The 14,137-nt window shown below is 39.4% G+C and overlaps 1 long non-coding RNA gene across 1 annotated transcript; it reads right to left on the bottom strand.

Moving 5' to 3' along the window:
- Positions 1–409: 409 nt before the first annotated feature.
- Positions 410–9,778, bottom strand: LOC127564329 (uncharacterized). The gene is made up of 4 exons (XR_007954235.1): positions 9,360–9,778; positions 8,889–8,947; positions 3,067–3,327; positions 410–882 (listed from the first exon to the last, which is right to left on the bottom strand). It is a non-coding gene; the product is annotated as an uncharacterized LOC127564329 (long non-coding RNA).
- Between the last annotated feature and the right edge of the window lie 4,359 nt (positions 9,779–14,137).

The following is a 14,137-nucleotide window of genomic DNA, read 5'->3' as shown; positions in this document are numbered from 1 at the left end:
GCCTCTGTTTTTCTTTCTCTCTCTGGCCCTGGAGCTTTATGTGTCTTTCTTCCTCTTCCTCCTCTTCCTCTTCCTCTTCCTCTCCCTCTTCCTCTCCCTTTCCCTCTGTCTCCCTCTCTATTTCCTTCCCTCTCTCCCTTTCCTTCTCCTCCTCCTCTTTCTCTTCCTCCTTCTCCTCCCCCTTCTTCTCCTCTCCTCTTCTTCTCCCTTTTTTCTTCTCCCTCTCCTGCTTCTTCCTCTCCCTCTCTTTCTTCCTCCCCTTTTCCCTTTTCCTCTCCCCCCCTCTCTCCTTCCCTCTTTCCCTCTTTTTCCCTCTCTTCCTCTTCCCTCTCCTCCTCTTCCTCTTTCTCTTTCTTCTCTTTATTTCTGTCTTTCACTCAGTTACTGTCTGTTTCTACTCTCTCTGTCTCTGTCACACTCAGGCATACACAACTGAGGCTGTTAAAATCCACTCATTTCCCATGAGTTAGTAGGGATGAGAATAAAAGAAGAGGTTAGGTAGAGACAGAATTTGAACTCAAGTTTTCTTTCTGCAAATCTTGTTACCTCTTCTGCTTCCTAAATAGAGAGATTTATTTTTTTATCAACAATTGGTTATTATAATTATAAATAAAAAATTTAAGGTACCAATAATTACAAACAAGATTCTTGATTGCGAAGTATCTCTAACATGGGAGTCCCTCTGATATTGAGCCCTCTGGTTTCTTTTAGAATGTGAAGTAGTGTACATAGGAAGAATGCCTTACCCACAATGGGGGACAGTGGAAAATCAATGATGGATTCCAGGTCAGGGGTCCTGAGTTCAAATCCTCCTTCTGTTACTTACTATCCACGTGCCTTTGGGTAAGTTAGCTGACATTTTCTGGGCTTCTGTTCCCACATCTATAAAAAAGAGAGTAATATATTTCATGACTTTTGGGGTCACTTGCAACTCTGTCTGTGATCCTATGAGTTTATGAACTTTTCAAGAACTTACTATGCAGAGGACCAACACCTGATCTTCTGTCTTCCCTCTCTTCCTGTCACTGTCATGGATGTAACTAGTCCCATGTATCAGTGAAGACCCCATGGCCCAAAGGGAATATGGCATTCACTAATATGTCATCAGTTTAGGCAAGGGAGAGAGATTTCCACATTGGCTGCCCAGGCCAGGAAGACATATTGTTTCTTGAAATTCAGCCTTCAAAGGAGAATTTCTACTTTTCAATATTAGATAAATAACCGCTTACCTTTATATAATGCATTATGGCTTACAGAGAAGCACTTGGTTCTACATATATGTTTTTAGTGTGTAACGCCATTTGGATCTAAGTGACTTGTTTATATTTGCATCTTTGGTGGATGTGCCTTTATTTAAGTATCTAATTAAGTTGTTATTATTTTTTAATTTAATTTAATTTTTTTTCATTTTTCATTTTTCATTTTTATTCATTTATTACGAGTGGCAGTCTTTCATCTTTATGATAATAGATTAAGAGTCTGAGCTGAGAACTGAGATTCTTTGGTGGGGGTGATGGCAAATTGAGAACCACTGGAAAGGATGGTGTGGGCAATATTGGATTGCATTGGCTAGATCAATACTATTTGAAAGATGTCCTTAAGATGATACCTTCAAGGATTTAGAGCTGTGAAGTCATCTTATCTATTCTTCTCTTTTAAATTAGAGAAGTGAGAGGAAAGCTCAGTGATTTTCTCAAAGTTAAACTAGAATCAAAAGACAGGATTTGTAGCCAGGCTTTCTGGTTAGAGTACTTTTTCTGTCTTCCCCCCTCTCTTGTTCTATCCAATATCCCTTCCTCTTAGCCCCTCTTTCTGGGCATTAAGTAGAGTCAGTGACGACTTAAGAGATTGTTGTTGTTCAGTTATTTCAATCATATCTGAGTCTTTGTGACACCATTTGGGGTTCTCCTGGTAGAGATCCTCGAGGGGCTGGCCATTTTCTTCTCCAGCCCATTTTACAGATGAGGAAACTGAGGCAAACAGGGTTAAGTGACTTATCCAGGATTGCACAGCTGATAAGTTTCTGGGGTCAGATATGAATTCAGGTCTCAGCCTGGAACTCCATCCACTATGCCTCCAAGCTACATTTATGGATCCATCCAGTTAGCTGTTTGTTGATCTCAATCTTCAGATAAGACCTCTACATGGACAGCTCCATATAGTTATTGGATGCATATTCAGCTATGAACACACAGACTTTCACTCTGATCCCTCAGTGGGGTGCGGAGGTGAATCTGAGAAATATGTACCAGGTTCTTCTATATTGGAGAGGCTTTGAGTGCAACCCCAGCAGCTGACTGAGTTGCTTTCTGAGGGACTGTCTGGTTATTACAGAGAGTTTCTTCATCAGTGGACTGGCCAATTATAATGAGCATTTTGGCTGCAATAACCCTCAAAACAGAGAAAAACACAAAATTATATTTAGTCTTACCCTGCCCCCTTTGCTTTTGAAGTGATAGTGACAGAGAATCAAAAAAGGAGGCTGAAGGTGCTAAGAATCATACAGTTTAATTTGGTTTTTAGAGCAACTAGGTGATGATGGTTAAGAATGTTGGACCTGGAGCCATCTAGCCTTTGTTTACCTCAGTTTCCTCAATAGTAAAATGGGAATAATAACAGCAAATAATCTCACAGTATTGTTGTAAGAATCAAATGAGATAATCTTTATAAAGTACTTAATATAGCACCTGATATAGGTTCCTTAATCAATGTCTTGTTGTTATAATTATTATTATTATTCTTTTGGCACTCTAAATATGAAATTCTTATCCAATAACTAATAAATAGTATATTGTTGGAGAAAGTGAATTATAACCCTCTTAATGTTCTTATGTAATAAACTCCTTGAGGCTATACCACCTTGCCTTTGTAGACTGGGTTCCTAGAGGGCAACTACTACATAAGAATCAAGGCGTACCCTTAGGTTCTTGCTCCTACAATTCTATTTCACAAGCTCCCACTGGTGTGAATTTCATTAATAATCATCCAGTAGATTTGATTAGCTCTTTTTAAAAAGAAAATAGTATGTATGCTTCAATCTACATTCAGACTTCATCATTTCTTTACCTGGGTAGCATTTTCCATCAGGAGTCTTTTGAAATTGCCTTGGATCATTGTACTCCCGAGAAGAGCTAAGTCAGTCATAGCCGATCATCAGACAATGTTGCTGTTATTGTGTAGGATATTCTCCTGGTTCTGCTCACTTCACTCAGCATCTGTTCATGGAAGTCTTTCCAAGTTCTTCTGAAATCTACCTGCTCCTCATTTCATTTTTGTAATATTTTGAATTCCAATTTTTTTTCTTTTTTCTTCTCTTACCTCCTTTTCCTAAAATAGTGAGAAATCTGATATGTTATACATGTACAATCATTTTAAACATATTTCCATATTTGTCATGCTGTGAAAGAACAAAAGGGAAAAACCATGAGAGAAAAAGCAAACAAAAGGTAAATCAATTAACTCTTAATAAAATTATTCATTAACGTGGCAGAGTAGTAGCTATAAAACATTCCCCTCACGAATGTGAGATGTAATACTCTCCCACTGAGACACATAACATTTATGAAAAAAGTGGACACAAATTTAAGAGTACAGTGGTAGTGGGCACTCACATAAGGCTACAGACCCTCAAAGCCCTTTTCTCTCTATTCTGAACCCTTTACAGCCACAGTGTCTACTGCTAGGGCTAACTGAACCTTGACTCCAGGACTGATATTTGTTTATGCTGTTAGGGGCCATGGTTTTTGAAGTTTCTCCTGGCCTTTAGTGACCATTTCTCTGCATGTTGTATATTTTCCTCTACTCTACTTTGAACTATTCAGAGGACTCTCTGCTAGGATATTTTTTCTTGGGTGGGTAATTTCGGTATTACACATTGTCCTTTAAAAAGTAAATAGATAGGTTATCTCTAACTAGTGGCTTTTTTTTTTCTTTCCAACTCGCCCAAATGGCCAAATTCTTTAAATTCTGTTGATTTAAATTCCATTGATTATCTATTGAAAGATACTAAGTGAACATTTTTTTTATTGTTGTTGCCCAACTAATCAAGTTGCCTTTTCTGACTCCATCAGAGAGGCTTTTATGTGTCATAAAGGGATCACGGTATAGTTACCATGTCAGTAACTTATTGTGACTACATCTTATGACTATTCATCTAAACTGAAAGATAGGGAATCAAATCTCTCCAGCTGACTCCTTGCATATGCTATAAATGAAACAAAAAGAAATATAGATTCTGCAGCTAAATGGAACGATAGGTACTCCTTGAAGAAACAATGTTTTAACAAGGTCGGTTGATATCATATGTCCAAAAGCAATAAGAAATAAAAAACATTATTTCCCAGAGTAGTATTCATTTCATTACAGCATTGATAAGTCTTTGCAAAAAGACCACCATGAAAATAATTGCAGATTTTTCAAAACATTTGAGGATGAAAAGGAAAAGAAATTCCACATAATACTCGTTAATGTTCTTTGAGATAAATCAACATATGCTTAATATAAAGGTGGTAAAAATCAAGAATGACAATAATATGCAGGAAATCAGATTCAGGGAAAAGGACTTCGAGTGGTCAAAATCTTCTTAGATTACCCAGAAGCCTCGTGCCTTTATCTCCTAAATGTTTTCTTCAAGAAAAGAATTGATAGGCCCATGGGAAGCCAGTCAACACCTTGCCAAGCTCTGTGTCTACATGCAAGGAATACCAAGAAAAGCCAAAATAGGTCCTGCCCTAAAGGAGCAACATGTATATAACCAAGTGCATACAAGAAGTATACATAATAGATGGCAGATAGTGTCAGAGGGAAAGCATCAGAAACTGGGGAAACTGGGAAAGTCTTCCTGCAGAAGGTGAGAATTGATATAAATTTTGAAGAAAGCATGGGAAACTTAGAGGTGGAAGAGCACCAAATAACATTGCCAAAAAATAGATTATATTTTTAAAAAGAGAAAAAGAGATGCTATTGCAATAGGAATTATCTCTGAATGAGCTATCTGTGTAGAGATCACCAAGTTCTTAGAGCAAAGATCAAAATTAGAAAAAAATCAAAAAGACTAAGGAGAAAAAAAAAAACTATACTATATAACTGAAACAACTTAATCCTGAATTATTTATAAATGGGAAACAGACAATAGAAATGACATTGAAATAAATTATAATAATTTTATACAGCAGTTTATTCATGTAAATTCATTGCTACAACATGAAAATCAAAAGAGCCCAATAAGTGTATTAATCAGATTTATTTGTCAAGTAAAGAGAGATGGTGACCAAAGATGATTCAGGTTTATAATATGAACTCATTTGTAGAATCTTGTGAAGGATGATTATGACCTGTATCTTCTGACAAAATAGAAAATCATAAAAGCAACTTAAAGGAAGTTAAGCAACAGATTCCATTAAGCAAAATTACCTTTGGGATATTTAAAGATACAATTGGAAAGACAACATAGAGAAGAATAGTGTAAAAGATTTGTAAAGATGATTGTTGCAATTTTACTAATCAAGGATATTATAATTAATATGTATGTGTGTATGAGAGAGACAGAAAAAGAGACAGAGAGAGAGAGAAGAGAGACAGAGAAAAAGAGAGAGAGAAAGGAGAAAGAAAGAGAGCGAGCGAGCGAGAGAGAGAGAGGAGAAAGAGAGAAAGAGGAGAGAGAGAAAGTGAAAGAGAGAGACAGAGAGAGACAGAGAGTCAGAAATAGAGAAGAGTTGAAATGAGGAAAACAACAGCAAAAGCATCTGCTTTGGACCAAAGTGATTTATCTGGAAAAGATACAGCATATCTGTTGACAAGTTGATATATAAGGAAGGGAAGACACCAAAGGAAAGGAAAATACTCAGACTTTGCTAATACCAAAAAAAGTGAGAAAATATAAGCAATCTATATGTCTATTCTCCCACCTATACAAATTTGTTATGGAAGGCAGTTTTACAGTATTCAAAACCATGAGTTTTGTTAGTAAAGAACAAGTAGGCTTTTATAAGCAATAGTTAACAATGGGCTAAATCTGCATCATTTCATAATTAAGTAAAAGATATTGAGAATAATTTTATATTCTCATCTCATATTCCATTGTGCTTATAATTATTGATTATTTAAAAAGCCTTTGATATGTTTAAAAAAAAACTACTTTAAGTGCCCTATCCATCCAATAAAACCATCCAAGATTTCTTGAAAGATGTAAGAATAAGAGGAGACATCAGACATATTAAATAAGGAAGATATATGATTGTCAAAGGTATTTTCCACTGTAATAGAAGAGATTCAGCAGTGTCCAAGTTGAAGAAGACTTTCCTGTGGATGGTGAGATCTTCAGATGTTCCACTTAGAGACAATATTGTTCTTAAGATAATAAGTCCCATACCAGCTCCGAACCTCCTTGAAGAGATCAGTAATCACTCAGATTAGTTTGAGCTGACAATCTACATGGGAAAAATCAAGTGGATGAAGAATTTTGACTGCCCAGCTTGCAGCATGCATGTAGATGGAAAAAAGTCCATATATATTCATGCTGCAAGCTAGGCATTCCAAATTCTACATGTATGTCTGTGTATATGAAACAGAACAGTTGGATGAGGAATTGGAATGCATCTGAGTGTAAAATTACCATCTACCAATATAAATGTGTATATGTGTGTGTGTGTGTGTGTGTGTGTGTGTGATGGACAATACAGATGGACAATAAGTTGGGTCCAAAGATGAACAGGAGGTGAAAAGCAGGCTGGATTGCCCTCAGGAAATTATAAAATTCCTTTAAAGTCCCTAAACTTCTCATGGAAACAAAGGTCTATCTTTTTAATACCAATCTTCTTTCCTTTTTCCAATGTGATAGAAAGACAGAAAGTAAATTATTCCACTGAAGGTCCTGGAGATGTCCATGGCACATAGGAGCAGATTGCAACATATAACTCAAGAGAAACTTGGAAGAAGGACTGCCATCAATGAAATGTATGCCAGTAAAAGAAGATGGTGGGTCATATGACTAGGGGGAAGGATGACTGGTAGAAAGCCAGAATGTGCTACTGATTCCCTCAAATTGTCATAGGAAAGAAACCAATAAAACTTTTGGCCTTTATGAAGACATGAACAAGAGTCTCATAGACATGAATGGATTTCAAATTGTATCTTTCCTTTTCTTTCTTTTCTTTCTTTCTTTCTTTCTTTTCTTTCTTTCTTTCTTTCTTTCTTTCTTTCTTTCTTTCTTTCTTTCTTTCTTTCTTTCTTTCTTTCTTTCTTCTTCTTCTTCTTCTTCTTCTTCTTCTTCTTCTTCTTCTTCTTCTTCTTCTTCTTCTTCTTCTTCTTCTTCTTCTTCTTCTTCTCTTCCTTCTCCTCCTCCTCTTCTTCCTCCTTCTCTCCTTCCTCCTCCTCTTCCTCCTTCTCCTTTTCTCTCTCTCTCTCTCTCTCTTCTCTCTCTCTCTCTCTCTCTCTCTCTCTCTCTCTCCTTTATTCTCTCTCTTTCTCTCTCTCCTCTTGTCTCCCTCCCTCCTTTCTCTCTCTTCTTTCTCTCTCTCTCTCTCCTATTTTCTTCATCCATACACATCTATGTGTACACATATAGATATCTACCTATCTCTTTGAAATTTCTAAATATTTCAAATTGATAACTCACACCAGCATTTAAGAAAGTGCCTTTACCTAGATGGAGGGAGTTCCATGCTGGGAATTTCCCATACCCCTAAAATCTCATTTCAAAAGCAACACTCCCTTAAAAAAGAGAATTTTTGATATGGAAACTCCTTTCACTGATGTAGTTCAGTTATATATCTTAAGGGAGTACCCTCTGATCATTAGGATGTCATGTGACTTTCTTATGGTGATATAACTGGTATGTCTTCTTGACTAGTGGAAGACCTCTAAGACCAGGCCTCTTATCTACTAAACGAGCTGGCTGCCTCTCTAGACAGTCAAAGAAATCACACACACACGTACACACACACACACACACACACACACACACACACCCTTTTTTTTGTATGGGAAACCAACTTTTCACTATGTAAATCAACAAATAAAGTACAAGTTCTTTCTTTGCTAGATTTTTTATTTTAAAAATGATATAGAAAGGAGAGCATCCCAGACAGGTGGGTACAAAGTGGGAATGTGTGGGGAAGAGGGAAGCCACTCCAATTTATTCTTGGTCAAAAAGTCATGTATTTTCTTTTCTTTTTGCTTTCTTTTTTTCCCAGGGTCACACGGCTAGGAAGTGTTAAGTGTCTGAGGCCAGATTTGAACTCAGGTCCTCCTGACTTCGGGCTGGTACTGTGCCACCTACCTGCCCCCAAGGATTTGCTAAAGCAAATCTTTCTCTCGTGTTCATGTGAGGTTGTCCAAAGCTGGACATATGTGGCTGACCCAGAAAACTTTCTGCAGTGCCTTTGGCACCCCCAAACAGATAAAGGTCATTTAATTTAGCTTATTTTGTAAAAAAAAAAAAATCATAAAACAAAACAAAGCTAAAAAGCTAAATAATCCATGATGTTCACCTGTAATCCTTTTCTATCTATTGCCTCTGGTTTTTATTTTATGTTCAATCTCTTTTTGAAATATATATATAAACACACACATATGTGTTCATATATGTATATATACATATACATACATGTATTTCCAAGGTGTATTCCAACTTATTTCTCAATCCCTGGTAACAATTTGTGTTTAGTGCTTTTCAGAATTTGTAAAGATTCAAGGAAATGAATATTGTCTTTGCTTACCATCTATTTACCATATGCATATAATGTGTGAACCACATCATTTTCTTTGTGTGCTTTTTTTCTTGTTCTCTCTCTCTCTCTCTCTCTCTCTCTCTCTCCCTCTTTCTTTTTCTCTCTTTCCCCTATTTTCTGCATCCATACACATCTATGTATACACAGATAAATACCTACCTGTATCTTTGAAACTCCAAAATATTTCATTAGGAGAAGGGGACCAAACTAACTTTCACCTATAAATAAATAAAATATAGATTTAATTAGCAAGGGGGAAAAACACACACAGAAAAACCATCTTCTGAAGAACAATATATCGTAATCTGGAGCCACGTAACTGTGTCAAGGATGTAGCGTGCTATTACCAGCTCATATTTATACTCCTTATATATGCTTTCCTAGCCAACACCACGAAGCCCAATGCTGTAATTAGCATCTTTTCTGCAGCAAATTGTCATGTTCCACCCAGGCTAATGAAGGAGGGGAAGTTTTACCTGCTGGAAACTGTTGCTTAGAAAAAAAAAAAAAAAAGGAAGAAGAAGGAGAAGGAGAAAAGGAGGGAAAAAAAGGGGAAAATCACCCAATCCAACCCTGAGCAGCGCCTCCTAGAACATGATTTCCCCCTTTGAAAAACGCCTCTGTTATTACCTGCGGTAGGCCGGGAACGCTCACATGCTATTTTGTTGATTGCACTGCCCTGAGAGACTGCACATTTGAATCCCATTTGTGGCAGCGGGGCTAGCCCAGAGACTCAGAGCTGGAGGCTCCTGGGATTCCAGTCTCCCAGCTTCCACTCCAGCGAAAACCCCTAAAGACACTGGCACCGATGCCAGCCCTGGAGAAAGGCAGAGATGGCTCAAGAGAGACTGAGAGCCCACACAGGATGGAAGTGTATCTTTAAAAAATCAATGCACAGTTTTTATTCTCAGTCCCCTCCCCTATTTCTCTTAACAGAGAGATAAAGAGAGGGTCCTCGGTTGCTTTTCGATGAACCGGTCGCATTCAGAAGAGCGCTGTCATTTTAATGTCCTTTTGGAAAGCGCACCCACAGTGTCTGAATTCCCATTAATGCAAAGTTCAGATAAAGCTGATGAAAAGCAGCTGCCATCTTGATAGTTGCCATGGCAGATGGCATCAGCCTTTATGCCTTTATCAGTATTAGTATCAGAGCACACTCTGTGTTCCAAGCTGAGATAAAAATCACTGAAGCTGTACCTGGAAAGGCAGAGAGGGGCTCCCCACTGCAGGGCTCCCCCCCTGCGGAATCTGGGCTTTGTGCACCCTGTGGCCGGAGATGCCCCGAGACAATACACTCTTGGGCTGTGGGGGTTCTGTGGGGCTTGTGGTAGTGGGCGAGCCCCAACCTGGACAGAGCTGTCCCACGGAGCTGGGCCCTCCCCACCCCCAATCCCAATCTCCCAGGTTACCCTCAGAAAGGTCCCACAGAGTGCCCGGCTCAGCCTGGCCAGCCGGCGTGTGTGTGTGTCACTGCCAGTGATGACCCTGCAGATACTCCCCAACCGGGACTCTAGGGAGCATCCGAGAGGTGAAAAGGGTTCCTCAAATGTCAGGAGTGTGGATCACAGATTAGCCTGGTGGGCTGCTGCAGATGCCTCACACAGACTTCCAGTGGTTCATGGTGTGAAACCTACTTCTAGCCTCCTGTCTCTCTCCGCTTTTCTGTCTGTCTGTCTGTCTCTGCCTCTCTCTGTATGTCTGTGTCTATCTCTGTCTCTGATTCTGTCTCTTCTTCTTCCCTTCCTTTCCCTCTTTGTCTTTCTCTCTGTCTCTGTCTGTCTCTCTGCCACTCTGTTTCTCTCCATGACTCTGTCTCTATTTGTCTCTTCTCTTCTCTTCTCTTCTCTTCTCTTCTCTTCTCTTCTCTTCTCTTCTCTTCTCTTCTCTTCTCTTCTCTTCTCTTCTCTTCTTTTGTTCTCTCTCTCTCTCTCTCTCTTCCTCTCCTCCCTTTCCCTCTCCTTTTCTTTCTGTCTTTGCCTCTCTCTGTATGTCTGTGTCTATCTCTGTCTCTGATTCTGTCTCTTCTTCTTCCCTCCCTTTCCCTCTTTGTCTTTCTCTCTGTCTCTGTCTGTCTCTCTGCCACTCTGTTTCTCTCCATGACTCTGTCTCTATTTTTTTCTTCTCTTCTCTTCTCTTCTCTTCTCTTCTCTTCTCTTCTCTTCTCTTCTCTTCTCTTCTCTTCTTTCTCTTCTCTTCTCTTCTCTTCTCTTCTCTTCTCTTCTCTCTCTCTCTCTTCCTCTCCTCCCTTTCCCTCTCCTTTTCTCTCTGTCTTTGTCTCTCTATCTGTCTCTTTCTGTCTCTTTTTCCTCCTCCCCCCATTTCTCCCTATCTATGTCTCTGTCTCTTCTTCCTCCCCCCTCTGTCTCTCTTTGTCTATGTCTCTCTTTCTCTCTCTCTCTCTCTTTCTCTCTCTCTCTCTGTCTCTCTCTGTCTCTCTCTGTCTCTCTCTTCCTCTGGCCCTTCCTTCTCTCCCCTCCCCCTTGCCTTCCTCCCTTCTCCCTTCTCTCTTCCCTCTCCTTTATTTCTCTCTTCCCTCTCTTCCACTCTCTCCTGCAGTCTGCCCCCACCCTTTAGCCCAAGGGTGCTGGTAGCCCCACGTCAGCCCCCAGCTCCCCCAGCTCTCAGCCTTGGCCCTTGTCCAAGTGGTCTCTGCAGCCCGCACAATGGCCTGCCAGGTCCCCCCCAAACCCTGCATGGTGACAAGTGCCCCATAGAAAGCGATTCCCAATATTAAACCTTTCTTAACCCCCCCCCTTTATTGCAGGTTTCAAAACATATTGACAAATCCCCCCCTGCTCTGGCGGCCCCCCCCATTTTTAGTTATGCATATAGTTATTTTTGGTAACATTGTTGCTTGATAAATAGAGGGGTTGTTAGATCTCGAGTTATTATGCAAGTGTTAGCGACACAGGCTGCTAAACCATTTGGCTGTTGCTTCGGTGGGGATAGGAATAATAACAAAGGGGAGGAGGGCAAGGGAGTTATTTTAAATTAAGTGCATATATATGGATCTATATGACATTAATAATAAGGGTTGAGAGCCATTGGAGTTGGCTTTCCTCTGGCATCCAGACGCTTCCAGGAGCATTTTAAGAAAAAGGGGAATAATTTCCCCATTTCACTCCCCCCGCCACCGATGGAGTTGTTTCACAAGGGTTTCCCTCACGTGCCTCTCTTCTTGACACTAGTCCATCCCCACGGCAGCTGCCTCCGTCCATACCCCTGAAGCTTCAGTCCCAGGTGCCCGCCCTTCTGAGGAGATAACCTTATTTATTTTCTTCATTCAGTGCTCCAAGCAACTACATTCCCCATCCCAGCTATAAAGGAGGCCAAAAGGGAGCCCTGGATTTACTTCCCCCTGTGGGGTAGAGTGTGCTGAGGCTGGGTTTCCCAGCAGATCCATATTTTGAATTTAAGAAAGTGGGGTTGATGGGAAAAGAGTTGATGTGGATTTGTGGAACTTGGATCTCCATTGGTCACTTTGACTTGTAGATTTCCCACATTAGAAATGATAGGCTGGAGAAGATTAGCATGGAGAGATTAGGGAGCGGCAGGATAGTTTCCTTGAAGTCTGGGATCAGTGTAGTCAGTGTGCTACCATGCCCATTCAGTCCCTGAGATTACCAGAGCTCTTGGTAGCTCTTTTATACTCAAGCAACTAGGAAGCTGGGGGCGGGTAGGTGGTACAATGGACATAGTAAAGGGTCTGAAGTCAGGAAGGTTTGTCTTTCCTGGACTCAGACACTAAGTATGTGATCCTGAGCCAGTCACTAAGTCTGGTTTGCCTCAGTTTCCTCATCTGTAAGATGAGCTGGAGAAGGAAATGGCAAACCATTCCCGTATCTTTGCCAAGCAAACCCCAAATGAATATGAAGAGTTGGATATTATTTAAAAAATGACTAATAAATAACTAACAAATATTAAAATAAATAAATAAGATAATTAATAAAAATGACTATAAAAAATGACATTACCACCAGCTTCCACCATTACCTCCATCACCACCACCACCCCTGTCACAACAACAGCACGAGGAAGTCATATCATAACTTGAACCAAACAATTTTCAGAGGTGACTTTTGTGCTTTTCCAGATAAAAAACTAGCTCAGCCCATATAATGAGTAGAATGAAATGCTGCTAGATAATTCTTCAGTATACCAGGGCTGGCCAAATGTTGCATCATTAGTGGGGAAAATACAGGTTACCCCACATGCTACCCAAAGAAAAATGTCCCATCACCCCTTGTTTATGCCCCATTATACATTTTGGTCCTAGAATCAGATAAGTTTGAGAAACTAGCATCAAAGTCACTAGCCATTGATTTCAATACTACCTTTGAAACATTTGCAAAGGATAACAGAGAAGAAATAGGGACTAGGTTTAGAAAGGAAGGAAGGATGATAGTAAGTGACTGTCCTTTGAAAGATAGTACGATGGAGTGCAGGGATTCTCAACCATTTTTTCCCCCATGGACCTTAAGCAATGGGCCCTTTTCCAAATTATGTTTTTAAATGCATAAGATAAAATAGATAGGATCATAAAAGAAACCAATTATATTGAAATATAGCTATCAAAATATATATTTTTAAATCCAAAGAATGTCGGATTAATTACTTCTGGTTTGGTGGAAAGAATATTGGACTTTGAGTGAAAGGGGCATGAATTTTAATCCTTTTTCTGACACTTAATAGCTGGGCTACCATTTAACCTTTCTTAGACTCTGTTTCCTCATCTGGAAAATGAGGATAATAAAAAGTACCTACCTCATGAAATTGTCATTATGATCAAATTAGAATGAATATATGTATATATATACATAATTTTATAAATCTTAAAGTATTATATCAATGTGAATTATTATGGTAATTATCATGGTGATTGATCACAAACAAAAACTGAGACTCTACATGTTTTTCAACATGGCCCATAACTTATTTTCAATGTAAAACTGTACCTGGGTTGTGTTCTCCAGGATTAAAAAATGATGACCAACTTGAGACCTTGGTGAAAAGATCCCCGTCTAAGAGTTCTGCATTTAAATGTAAGTAGCTGAAGGAGGAAGATCCAGGATAGATGTGGCAGATTGCCCACGTCTGATCAATTCTCTGCACTGCCACAAATTTTCCATGTGACTATGAAAAGGCTATCACCTCTTAGGAACTCTATCATTGTTGTGTAATACAGGGACCAGTAAAATTGTCCCTCTAACATGCCCAGTGCAGATGACTAGGGAGAACTGTGAATTGGATAACTATCCTTGTGAGACTTAGAAAAACTCAGTGCTGAGCCAACACCAAAATGAGGCTGTTCCTGAAAAGTGCTAGGGTAGGTGTCTTTTCTAAGGCTGAATTTGGAAAATTTGACTTCTTGACCATAGCATTTAACTAATTAAAAAAAAAACCTATTG

Source organism: Antechinus flavipes, chromosome 5 (assembly GCF_016432865.1).
Source record: "Antechinus flavipes isolate AdamAnt ecotype Samford, QLD, Australia chromosome 5, AdamAnt_v2, whole genome shotgun sequence".
NCBI classification, from domain to species: Eukaryota; Metazoa; Chordata; class Mammalia; order Dasyuromorphia; family Dasyuridae; genus Antechinus; species Antechinus flavipes.
The sequence above is the reverse complement of the archived record's forward strand: the minus strand, read 5'-3'. Positions and strand labels throughout refer to the sequence as shown.